Source organism: Gopherus flavomarginatus, chromosome 3 (genome assembly GCF_025201925.1).
Source record: "Gopherus flavomarginatus isolate rGopFla2 chromosome 3, rGopFla2.mat.asm, whole genome shotgun sequence".
Lineage (NCBI taxonomy): Eukaryota > Metazoa > Chordata > Testudines > Testudinidae > Gopherus > Gopherus flavomarginatus.
In genome coordinates this window covers 41,175,370-41,189,161 of record NC_066619.1, presented here as the reverse complement: position 1 = coordinate 41,189,161, position 13,792 = coordinate 41,175,370, and positions in this window count along the sequence as shown.

Below are 13,792 nucleotides of genomic sequence, written 5' to 3'. Positions count from 1 at the left end.
CCTATTCCTAAAGGAACAAATTTATTTTTAAACAGTCTGATCTGTTAACTGAAAAGAACTTAAAATGAAAAAATGTTAACACTCTTGATGGTGATAGTATAAAATAGCCACGCATTGCCCCATACTAGGTTCCAAAATGTGATATGGCAAATGCGTGGAAACAATAGTCTTTTCCTCAAGAGTGCTGATGTGATTGTCACCAGGGCCAGTGCAAGGAAGTTTCGCGCCCTAGACGAAACTTCCACCTTGTGATCCCCCCAGCCCTGTGGCAGCTCCTCATCCCCCGACTCCACCCTGAGGCATCTCCCCACAACAACTCCCCCCCTGTCCTGAGGCACACCCCCCCATGGCAGCTCCCCTCCCGGTGAGCCATGTGGCACCCCACCACCTCAGCTCACCTCTGCTCCGCCTCCTCCCTGACACGTCACCCCCACTCTAATTCTCCTCCCCTCCCAGGCTTGCAGTGCCAAACAGCAGATTGGTGCTGCAAGCCTGGGAGGCAGGAGAAGTGGAGCAGTGACCTCACGCTCGGGGAAGAATGCTGTAAAAAAAAATTGGGGGCACCACTTTTTGGCGCCTTCAAATCTTGGTGCCCTAGGCAACCGCCTAGTTCGCCTTAATGGTAGCACCGGCCCTGATTGTCACTGGTAGCATTTCTGATGTGACAGACAAGCAGAATTAAACAGTCATTTTCCATTTGAGAATGGCTGGGGAACAATGTAAAGTGTCTAAGGTTTTAGGAGCACATGAGAAAGAAAGTTCCATTTTAAGATGCTATCAGACCTAATCTACATCATATGATGTAGCATGATCATCCAATTCCTTGCACAGAATGCAGCAGAGCAAGCAAGGCTGTTGTATTCCAGTGCAAGTGTAAGTGGAAGATGTATTCCTTTGCACTGAGTAGTATGACTTCTCAGGCTCTGCTCCCACCTCTTGGAAATGGAGATGGATAGAGAATAGGTGAGATTGAGACAACATAGACTAAAATGAGATCCTTGCTATGCAAACAGCACTTAATAGCTGACAATGCCCTCTTCACTGTAACTTCCATTAGTAGGCAAGATCGGGTTCCCTCTATGCTTCTTATCTTGCTCATGACCTTTTACCTTATTCTATGTTCCACAGTTATGCATTCCGGAATCAAGCCCCTTGCAAGTCCGTATAAAAATATTTAACATTAGCATAATGAATGGACTCCGAAGAGCAAGCTATTTTACTTATGAACATTAGTAACCCACTTGGTCTATCTGAAAGCCAATAAGTAAAATGTGGATCACTGATGTATGAGATCAGGTGATTTATCATTCTAGAACCTTAAAGTTCCACCAATCCTAAAGGAGATTTCCAGAGTTACTGCTGGGAAAAAAAAAAAAAAAAGATACTCCATTCCTACAGTGTCAGATGGAATTATAATACTCTAGGATTGTAAATGAGTTTAAATTAGGCTGAGAGCTGATCGAAGGTAGTCCAAAAAGCACAGTATTACTGTGTTCATGCTAAGCTATGATCTATCTGGACTAGAATTCAGCAAGTAGATATTGCCAATGTACATTTCATTAAGAATGGCATCAAATGCATATGGCTCAAACTCAGGTGAAATCGCCAGTCAATCATTAGGAGAAGCTCACAATGACCAAGAAATCAGGAAATGACACACAAAAAATTATACGGTGCCATTAAACCCTGCTCCCACATTAGCTAGTCCATCCCTGGCAAGCTAGAGGAACATTCTGAAAAAAGGTCAGCTGAGATCAATTGACCAAGAAGCAGGCATGAAAAGGAAGCCGCAGAAAATCAAGAGACATGTACACTTGAGGAAACTTAGAAGAGAACTGAAGACAGGATCAACAGAAGTGATTTTCTCAGAGATTTTGCAGGCGCCAAATGGGAGTCAAAAAAAGGACAAGGATGATATTAGTTGCTAAAAAGAGATTTCACTGGTTATGGACAGAGGAGTGTTTGGGATTCACAGGGCACGGAAATTCCATATGTGATGAGGTGACTGGTAAGACTGTCTACTACAAATGATAAAGTCTAAACAAGATGAGTAGAAAGGGGCGGAACTTCTGCTTACCTCAAATAATATGCCATGTACTTTCAACACACAACATTAGAATTATTCAGAAACAGAAAAATAAGCAGAGTATTAATGTTCTAAAGTGCCTATTCACAAATTAAAAGGAACTATGGAAAAGATCTGGCAGTGTTATCAAATTGTAGACAGTAGGGAGTAGTGGGCATAATTCAAAGATATGAGGATGAGATAAGAGATATTTCAATATAGAAGGTTATAAAGGGTATGGGTGAGAGACAAAGGAAAGAAGAATAAGAGTGATGATGTTATGCCAGAAATATCCATAAGACAATTCAACAATAAAGATTGAGGGGGTGAAATTCTTTGGGTAAAGATGCAAGAAGCAAAAGCCAAAGAAAAAGTGATACTAGATACGGTCTGGAACATGAAGCTAGAATCATTCAATTTGGAAAAAAGCTCAATGTTATTAACATGGGAGTAACCATACATTGAAGCAGCTGACCCCTGGTAGATTCTCTGTTGTTTTGAATCTTTGTATCAGGATTGAATGGCTCCAAGCCCCTTCCTCTGGATTTGCCATTGCGGCTCAGCCCCCTCTCAGTCCCTGGTGGGGTGGTCACACACGCCTCTCCCATCCCAGGTCCCCTCACAGGCTGAACTCAGGCTGCCAACAGGTTATCAGTTTGAGTTGGATCTGTGTCTTCTGATTGAAACAGAGATCGCAAACAAGAATGTAAGGCATGCCAAGCTGGAAGTGCCAGGAAACACAGACGAGTTCTCCTACAATACACTGTAAAAGGATTCATAGAGTGGTGCATCTCAGTGCAGTGCTACAAACCACAGGATATGCCCCCAGACATTCAACTGGTTCTTTAAAGTAAATCATTTAACATATTTTCTCCAAAGCCCGTTTACTATTTTCATTTCACCTCTATTATCTCATGCTCAGGTTATCATGCTGTGGGCATAAAAACCCACTTTATAGAAAGGGAAATGGCTCCTCTGGAGGTCAGCAGTTATCCATCACTATGATGTGTCACTGCACCCATCAGTACGATATTCAAATGCCTTCTAGCTGGTAACTAATCTGTTACAAAACAGTAGGAGTTATTGATTTCCTATAATAACTAGAGCATTCTTAATGTTTTTCCTGGGAAATGTTTCCTAATCTCCTATCATATTTTTCTTAGTAAATATTTCTCTGGAGGAAGTTTCTCAGCTATAGAAGGAACATGTCTTATAAATGATCTAGGGCTATTTTTCATGGCATTATTTTGTTAGGTGATGGTGTACTGATATCTTAAAGGCTTGCTCTTTACACACCAGCTGGATGCTACCTCACACAGATAACATACACAAACACACAGTCATAAAACAAATAGTATAAGCCTGCTTTTTTTGTGATTAACTATCTCACACTATGCTCCCGCTTCTGCCATAGCTTATCTGATCTCTGGAATCTCATTTTTTCCCCCCAAAGAGGAAATTTAAAATGAAATATCTTCTTCAAAAAGATGTCTTTTGAAAGCACGTTATGTTGAACCATTGTTGCCTGTAGGCACTTCAGCTTGTATAAACTTCCATCTTTATTTATATGTGTGCAGTGGAATTTTGTGTTTTTAAATGAAAAATTGGGTAAATCGGATGCTTATGAAAGTGAGAGACTGATGATACTAGCCAGAGAGAGGCACAACGTAGTCAGATGCTATGCAAGCTTCCATTCAGAATCTTAATCTTGACTTCCAATAACCCCATTTATCCTAGCCCTCGGCTTCTCCTAAACAGACTTTGGCAATTGTTCTTAATTGTGCCAGACTGCACATGCATGTTAATTACTGGGAGAAATTTACACCACAGACTAAGAAGGAATCACTTTAAATTTAGCTAGGTTAGCACTAATAGGTTTCCCAGGGAAGAGGGTTCTTCACCCTTCACCCAGACAACCACTCCCTTCTCCTGAAGCAATTTTATCTGAAAACTTAGACACCAACATAATTTGTAAAATGAACAGTGCACTTAATCAGGGTCACTTTAGATACTGTAAATTTGTTCACTTTTCCCAGACACAGAAAATTCTTCAGAAGAACTACACCCTTTCAGGCCAAGCTAAATCGTTTTACAAAACAATTAAAGTCACAAGCAATAGAGCAAATATTTGACAAACTAAAAGTATAGATTAAAATAGAATAAAATATGACAACTTTTCTTTCTTCAAGCTTCAGATAAGCCTGTTGCAGATAATACTAGGGCCTTTCCATTAAAATCAAGGATATTTCTGCCACAGTGGAAATTGCTAAGATTACCATTAATGTTTTATTTGTAGATGGATCAGCTGAAATAAATGTGTCCAGTGATAACAAGGGTTTCTCTCACCAAAAGGAATATTTTCTACTAGCAGCATTAGTCACTTGTGGAGAGGCCATTACTATAATGAGATAATTTAACAGAACAAGATCTTTTCATTTTCTGAACTGTAAATAAAATATCTGTGATCTATATTTATAGTACAGCATACAGCAAAAAGGAACCTTTCTTTCCAGGAAAGTGAACACTGTCACTCTGATCATGTATCAACTGCATGCACTTCAGCTTCTTAGCTTTCAAATTCGCATAAAGTGTTCCCCTTCTCACCCATCTGATCACACACTCACTTATTCCTCCCTACCGCACATCCCCTCTTACCCATGCTTTTGGCCTCACTCCTTTAAGGAGAGGGGGTACAATGGAAATATCATCCTTTCCTTTGTTCTTTCACTAGCTACTGTGTACTTCGAATGCTCATCCTTCAATGTCTTTCACACCACTGAATCCCATCCCATCTTTCAGTCACAGCCTAAGATATTTCCTTTTTTCTGTAGATTTTGCCTGCAATTGTATCATAATTCTATATATAACCAAAGCTGCTATCTAAAGATAAATTTTATTGTGTGGGCATGTAAGTAGGGATGCATTAAACATACACATGCATACATACATAGTAACGAGATTTGAAGCATATGGCGGAATGTTATTGATGTGCAAGTGACCATCCACAGGTTATAGCATCAAGAAAAATTCTGTCTTCAGATACATATGCTATGTGCAACTCCCATTGATGTCTGGTTAAGGGATATTAGTGAGAGTTTGGCACAGAAAAGGAATGTCCATAAAAAGAAATTCGATTCTGCCTAATGTGGTGTATAGGGCTGTATTTCTGAAGTACAATCAGCCTGACCTCTAATTTTGCCTTTTCAGTTTTGCATGCATAATCATTTAGCACATGCACATCTACATGTGCTATCATTTTAGCATAAAAATGCTGAATTGGCATGCAGAACTGACAGTTATGAGAGCTAGTAGAGGACGAATTTTAAAAAATGGCCTATTGAGTCAACCTGGCCTAACATGGCTTTTTAATATAGTCTAATTGACTTTGTGTCTAACCCTGGAATTATTTATATTACTGTAGTGACTAACAGCCCCAGTCAAGAGTGGGTCCTGCTGCATTAGATGCTGTACAGACACAGTTAGATATAGGTAGAATTAATTAAAATAAAAAAAAAGTGCAACTGAGTGTGACAAACCCCTTCTTTGTAAACTATCCCCAAATGCCCTTCTAGCTAATAGGATTATTTTATATTGTATATATTACACACACAGAGAGAGCTCGGAACAGAATCCAGATACGCTGAGTCTCAATCCAGTGTTCTATTCACTAGGACACATGACATAGCCCCTCGTCTTTGAAGGCTTGTCTGACATAAGGGTAGGTGGGGCACCAGGAGCTCAAGATACAATGAGTTAGTATTTGTAGAACAGCTATAGCAGGAGTCGGCAACCTTTCAGAAGTGGTGTGCCAAGTCTTCATTTATTCACTCTAATTTAAGGTTTCGCGTGCTGGTAATAAATTTTAACATTTTTAGAAGAACTTTTTCTCCAAGTCTATAACATATAACTAAACTATTGTTGTATGTAAAGTAAATAAGGTTTTTAAAATGTTTAAGAAGATTCATTTAAAATTAAAATACAGAGCCCCCCGGACTGGTGGCCAGGACCCAGGCAGTGTGAGTGCCACTGAAAATCAGCTCGCATGCCACCTTCGGCACCCATGCCATAGGTTGCCTACCCCTGAGCTATAGATTACAAATAGCAAACCAGACCAAAATCTGCCCTAATTTACACTAAGATTGCATGGGGTGTGAACGGGAAGAGTTTGACCCTAATTTTGCTCAATACATTAAGTTTCACAGCTTCTGAAAAGGCATCTTAAATTAGACCATAATTTTTATTTATGTATTTTTCAGACTCACATTAACTTTAAGCTCTGGCTACATGACTAATGATTCTTTAAAAAATAATCCAAGTTGATTCAGTGTCATTACTGAAAGCCTTCCAAACACCACAAAAACAGTAACCTTTCCCAGTTAACATACTCAGCTCATACCTTAGAGCAGTGGTTCCCAAACTTGAGGGCTGGGCTGGTTTCTTTACCTGCTGCATCTGCAGGTTCGGTTAATCACGGCTTCCAGTAGTCGCGGTTTGCTGGTCCAGGCCAATGGAAGCTGCTGAAAGCGGCAGCCAGTACGTCCCTTGGCCCACGCCGCTTCCAGCAGCTCCCATTGGCCTGGAGCAGCAAACCATGGCCACTGGGAGCCGCGATTGGCCGAACCAGTAGACACAGCAGATAAACAAACCAGCCCAGACCACCAGGGGCTTTCCCTGTACAAGCGGTAGAACAAGTTTGGGAACCACTGGTTTAGAGAATACATGTGTAAATATAGACTTTGCATTGGGCCTTGGAGGCTAATACATTTTGATAAGGTTGGACTAAGACAATGAATAACTAACATCACTGAGGACCCTCCACTGAGGAGCTCTTGCCTTTAACTTCCCATACACAAGACCTCTAGGGGTTGTAGCCACCCTCATGCATTGCATGAAAAAATATGGAATACATTCACAGTTCTCATGAGAGCTGAAACTCAGATAGAAGTCATTACTCCTGTGATCACAGATCAAACACAACAATCAACTTTAGTAACTAGTATCACTGCAGAGCAGAACTGACTCAGCTCCACCAGCAAACAAGGTTTTAGGCTGATTACTGTACAGAACAGTGGAAAAGAAAGCTTAGATGGTTCAGCGTTATATTTTCAATAGCCATTCATGAAGGCTTAACTGAGCCCTTTTGGATTAGAAAGTAGGCTCTGTTAACAACGTAAAAATGGCCATACTGGATTAGACCTCCATCTACCCCAGTATCCTGTCTTCTGACAATGGCCAATGCCAGGTGCTTCAGAGGGAAATTAACAGAATGGGTAATCATCAAGTGATCCATCCCATCGCTCATTCCCCGCTTCTGCGAACAGAGCTAGGGACACTACAGAGCATGGTTTTGCATCCCTGCCCATCCTGGCTAATAGCCATTGATGGACCTATCTTCCATGAACTTATCTAGTTCTTTTTTGAACCCTGTTATAGTCTTGGCCTTCACAACATCCCCTGGCAAAGAGATCCACAGGTTGATTGTGTGTTGTGTGAAGAAATATTTCCTTTTATTTGTTTTAAACCTACTGCCTATTCATTTTATTTGGTGACCCTAGTTCTTGTGTTATGAGAAGGAGTAAATAACACTTCCTTATTTACTTTCTCCACATCAGTCATGATTTTATAGATCTCTGTCATAGCCCCCCTTAGTTATCTCTTTTCTAGGCTGAAAAGTTCCAGTCTTACTAATCTCCCCTCATATGGAAGCTGTTCCATACCCCTAATAATTTTTGTTACCCTTTTTTTAACCTTTTTGAACTCCTTTTTTGAGACGGGGTGACCACATCTGCATGCATATGATCAATGAAACTTTGAATGCATCTCTCAGTGAGACAGTCATTACAACAGTAGAGAGGTCTCAATGGCTGTCTGCATTTTAGCCTGATCTATAGATTATGAATAAAAATTCCCAGTTATCACTTTGAGGGTTGAGAGGTTCTTGTCCCAAGATTAGGCCCAGTATTATTAAAATTATTATATAGTTGGGAACCCCGATGTGTACAAGCAGGAGTGGCGCCAGAGTTTCTGGCGCCCTAGGCAGAATTCAGGGGCTGGCATTTTGTGCGCTCCCCACGGGGCGCATGGGAGCTTCCGGTTCCACTCCCATCGCGCCGCCGAAGGACCCTCCGCCGAAATGCCGCAGGCGACAGCGGCAGTCATTGAGCTGCTCAATTGCCTGCCACCGTTTTCCACAGCATGTCAGCAGAAGGTCCTTCTTCGGCGGTGCAACGGGAGCAGAACCGGAAGCTCCCGTGCGCCCTGTGGGGAGCGTACAAAATGCTGTCCCCCGAATCCTGGTGCCCTAGGCGACTGCCTAGGGTTGCCTAATGGAAGTGCCGGCCCTGTGTACAAGTGAAACACTCACACTATAGGAACTCCTTTATATTTACAAATAAATAATTTATTAATACATGTAGCAAAGTCACACTCTAGCTCAGTAAGGTAGATAAAGATAATGCAGAAAGTACATCTGAACATCCACACTCACACCTTCCCTTACAGAACAACCTGAAATGTTAGTCATTATCTTCCTCATCACTCTCACCTTCCTCACCTTCACCAGTGGCTATCGTTCTGGCCCATCCCAAGGGCTACATTTCTCCCCTACTGCCCTGGGATGCCACTTTTTTAATATGTTATGCTGACGTTACCATGTCTAATGCATATTCAATAGGGGTTTCTCCCCTCTTCCTTATTTGTATTTCCTCCCCTTACCAATGTTAAGGTGTCCTCCTTCTATAGGTTAGTGCATTTATGATTTCATCCCATAATCATATACGGCAATTTGTGCCATGGCACTCTTGCGGTCGGATGCTCCGTACAAAACCTTCCGGAAGCTGGTGTCAGTTCATGTTCTGTGTTCACTGATGTCATAATGGACAAAATTCCCGCCTACACTCTACTTCCAGTTCCCCTTAACTTATGAGTTACCTAAGTTTATCTATGCCAAAGTTCGTAGGCCTTAAGTCTCATGCTAACTGCTGAACAGGGACGGCTCTAGGCATTTTGCTGCCCCAAGCACGGCACGCAGGCTGCCTTCGGTGGCTTGCCTGCGGAGGGTCCGCTGGTCCTGCAACTTCGGCACGCCTGCTGGAGGTCCACCGAAGCTGCGGGACCAGCGGACCCTCCACAGGCAAGCCGCTGAAGGCAGCCTGCCTGCTGCCCTCGTGGCGACCGGCAGAGCGCCCCCAGTGGCTTGCCGCCCCAAGTACGCACTTGATGTGTTGGGGCCTGGAGCTGCCCCTGCTGCTGAAGCCAATGACTTACAGGATACAAGCCTGTAGGTTCCTTGCATTTCTGCTGAATATAATAAAGCAGAATATAATGCAAAGAAGTGAATATTATAGAGGCAGACTGGTCCACTGGGTTACAGCATCTCTCCTCAGCAACTTTGAAGTAACACTGCAGCCCAAAAGAGCAGAGGGCCAAGATTTCTCACAGCCTGGAGCGCTTGGATACAGAAACAAAAAGTATCAGCAGGATACCATCACTGAGTTTGGGAAACCCTTTCCCAGGGTCCTCCCTGTCCAAACAAAATGCTGGTTAACTATGGAACCTGAAGAGGAGTCAGCAAGCAAGTCATTCAGCCTTCTCACTTTCTTCTTCTGCAACCAGGTGTTAGAAACATATTCCTAAAAACAAGCACCAAAACCCACCCACCAACAAACAACAACCACTGTTAACATGGCAGGCATGCCAAAATGGAATGACCTCAACATACTGTACATGGAAGAGGCATTAGTCGATTTGTACTATCCAAGACAGTAAATCCTCACGGTAAAGAGAAAGAATACAACAAAGAAGAAAGTTCTATGAACTGTAGCAGTCTTGTGGTTGTGAATTCAAGTGTACACATAGGTACAGTGTTAATGTTCTTATTAGCAGAGCACCAGCAATGCACTGCACTCTGCACCAGCTCATTCACTAGGCTAATTTTCAGCAGTCCTGTAGTTCTCGGTCTACAATACAGTGGCTTTAGAAGGAAATTACAATGTTTCCCTGATGCTAAAGCCTACCATGGGCTAACATACCTATTATTCTATAGCCCATGTTTTCATATCAAGCAATGCTTCTATTGCCTTCCTGCTGACCTCCTTCACTAGTTTTACTGTAGTCGCATTCAAAAGACTACAAATACAAATGGAGAAGTGACAGTATTAAGAAGTCTAATGGACTATTATGATTTGGAGTCATTCACCAACAATCTTCATGAATGTTTGTGTGCAGTGTTTTCTTATTGTTTGCTTGTTGTCTTCTCTGGTGTTTGACTCAAAATGGAAGGTAGGACATATTTGTCTGCCTGGTTATACCTCTGTTATACTTCAGTACACATCCAGAGTTCTTCCAATAACATTTACTACCAGATTTTCACTTTCACTGACTCACCATGTTCTAACACCTTGTACTCCTCTCTTTCATAAATCCGTGAATTTGTTTTTGTGCCTTCTTGAATCCTTTTTCAAACACGTTTTTTCAGTCTGCACTGCTCAAAGGTTAGGTTCAGCTTTGCTGCAGCATCTTCCAGCTACTTCACTTTGGCTTCCAATTTTCTCTTTGTTGAATCCTTTTTTGTGCAAGCCATTACAGAAAAAGCAGTCTGTGTTTCTCTCAGTAACATTTCCTGTTCAAGACAACCTAATTCCTGCTAAAATCAGACTCTCATTTCCTGCTTCACCCCTAAGGTATCACAGCATGAAGTTTATTTGGTATATTATTAAGCAACGTGGTCCTACGTTTAGCAGATAAGAGTTTGGAGAACATGACCACAAGGTCAAGTCACTTAGCTGTTACTCCATTTCCCTATTTGTAAATTAGAGATAATATGAAACCATCTTTCTAAAGAACTTTGAAATCTATAGCTGAAATTCACTAAATAAGGTCTTTTCTACATCTCAAAAGTGGTACCATTTAACTATACCAGTTGAGTTAAAGTGGTATAACCTCCTAGTGGTGGTGCACTGATATCAGCCTAAAGATACTTTATACTGGTATAGCTATTCCCGTATGTAAAAGGGAAGAAGATTAATGGTATACACAAATTTATACTAGTGTAGCTGTGGCCACGCTAGGGGTTGTACGGATATAACTGTATTAGTAAAAATCTACAACGCCAACCAACAGTTATACAGGGACCAGTCATGTGTAGACCAGGTCTGAGTGATAACTTTTTTAAAACTTCATTAATAAAATGCCATAGGTATACTCAGTGCTTCACTTCTATTGAAGATGACAAAGTTAATGCCCTAAAAACCTCATAATAGGAAACAGAGGGATACAAAGGAGATGATAGAGTGACATCTGAATGCCAGATCTGGGGCCAAGATAGTTTGTATTCTTTGAAGGCCAGAAAACCACGATTATATTATAATAAAAGATTCAATCAGCCATTTGAAATTGAAATGATTTTGATATTTACCTGCACAGTTCATTGCCTACACACACGCACATTTTACTTTGAAGAGAACAAGTACAATAGAATGGAAATTGACTAGTGTATTCAGGCACCTACATTTTCTCTCTTTTTTTAAAAAACAAACTACTCTACGAGAGATTAGACTTTTTTCAGATACAGCTAGCTTGCAAATTGGCAACATCAGTGAATTTCTAAAAGAAGAGGTGTTTTGATCTTGTATATCTGGGTCTAATCCACATGCTTAGAGATGATAGTGATGTCAAGGGAGGACTGAAGGCTCCCAGAAGCTGCAAAACCACTGGAGTAGATTTGTTTTCCCTTTAAAGCTAATGTTCTGGATTTAGACAGTCTTCTATCTGTTAACGCATATTTACTGGTGTAGGATTGAGAGATTTATACCTAGTGCAATGGCTTTATAGTGTATTGGGAATGATTGCCTTGAAGTCATGCATATAATAATTTTAATTTCCATATGCAAAGCTTTTTCCTCTGAATTGCTCCATATAAAAACATATGCTGAGTTCTGCCCTTTCAAGTTATGCCCCTTCTGCTGACTGCCCACTTATACTGGCATTATTCAAACATATTTTTCCTTTGCGGACTATTTTCAGTACAATACTTTGTTTTCATCTATGCTGGTTCCACTCTGCCTGCAGAGCTGAGGGAAATATTGACTACTAATACTTGCCACATTTAAAGCTATTTTCATCCATAAACAACAAAATACATCACAGGATTTGATGGGTGTCACAGAAGGAGAAAATTCTCATTGGGATGGCTACAAAGGGATTTGAACCCACTCAATCTCATACCAAAGAGAGGATAATCCAACAGTCCAGCTAGACTTTTGTGAATGGTTTTATTACTATAAGTAAAATGTGCTCATTATTTTGCCAGACCAGATGAAAAGATCTGCTTGTATTATTGAAATTCTGTGCTTATCTCCATTTGTTGCTCTTAAACTGTTGCTATTTATCTTTTAAGGGTAATTAGTATTACCACAGTACAGGAGGCATTCCCTGTCTCAGGAGTTCTCAAACTTCATTGCACCACGACCCCCTTCTGACAACAAAAATTACTACACTACCCCAAGAGCGGAGACTGAAGCCTGAGCCCACCTGCCTCCCAACTCCTTGGGCAGGGAGGCCAAAGCAGAAGCCCAAGGGCTTCAGCCCCAGGCAGGGGGCCTGTAACCTGAGTTTCCAGGGAAGCTAGTAAACAGGAGCAGCTAACATGGGAGTTTTGTGAGGGAGTTTAGAGGGGAAGCGTGGGGAGGGGGGCTAGATAAACGTAACATTCTTTAAACTTAAAGCCCAAAACACCCGCTGAACAAAACAAAACATCAACCAAGGAATGAGATGCAGAGTAAAAAGATAATGCAGGCAGAAGTCCAGCAACAGGGTGGGGCTATCCAGTTTATTGCACCCAATGCAGCATGTATGATTACCTGCCCTATGGGTGGGTGGTATACGTGTGCATTTGGTGCAAGGAGTTCCTCACCCTCAGAGACCATATACAGGCTTTGGAGACCAGAGTGGCTGAACTGGAGAAGCTAAGGGAGACAGAGAGGTACATAGATGAGACTTTCCAGGATACAGTAGAACAGTCCCACCCCTGCCTGGTCTGACAGCCTCTGTGCTGTTGAGGAAGATGAAAGTCTCAGGGAAGGAGAACATCCATCTGGAGCAGAGGGAAATTACTTCATAGTTGGGACCCTCCTTCCAGATAAAGTCATCATATCCTCTCATACTGAGGATACCTCTCTGGGGAAGGGAACTCCCGTTTTTATGGAGAGACAGGTATTATTATGGGGGATTCGATCATTAGAAACATGATAGCTAGGTTTGCAATGACTGGGAGAATCGCATGGTGACTTGCCTGCCCGGTGAGTAAGGGTGCAGATCTCTCAAGACATCTAGATAGACTTATGTGTAGTACTGAGGAAGAGCCGGTGGTCGTAGTACATGTAGGTACTAATAAGTTAGGGAAAGATAGGAGAGAGGTCCTGGAGACCAAATTTAGGCTGCTAGATAATAGATTGAAGTCCAGGACCCCCATGGTGTAGGGTGGATATTAGGAAACACTATTTCACTTGGAATGTGGTTAAGCACTGGAATGGGTTACCTAGGGAGGTGGTGGAATCTCCATCCTTAGAGGTTTTCAAGGCCTGGCTTGACAAAGCCCTGGCTGGGATGATTTAGTTGGTGTTGGTCCTGCTTTGAGCAAGGGATTGGACTAGATGACCTCCTGAGGTATCTTCCAACCCTAATCTTCTATGATTCTATGGTGACAGTCTCTGAAATGCTTCCACTTCC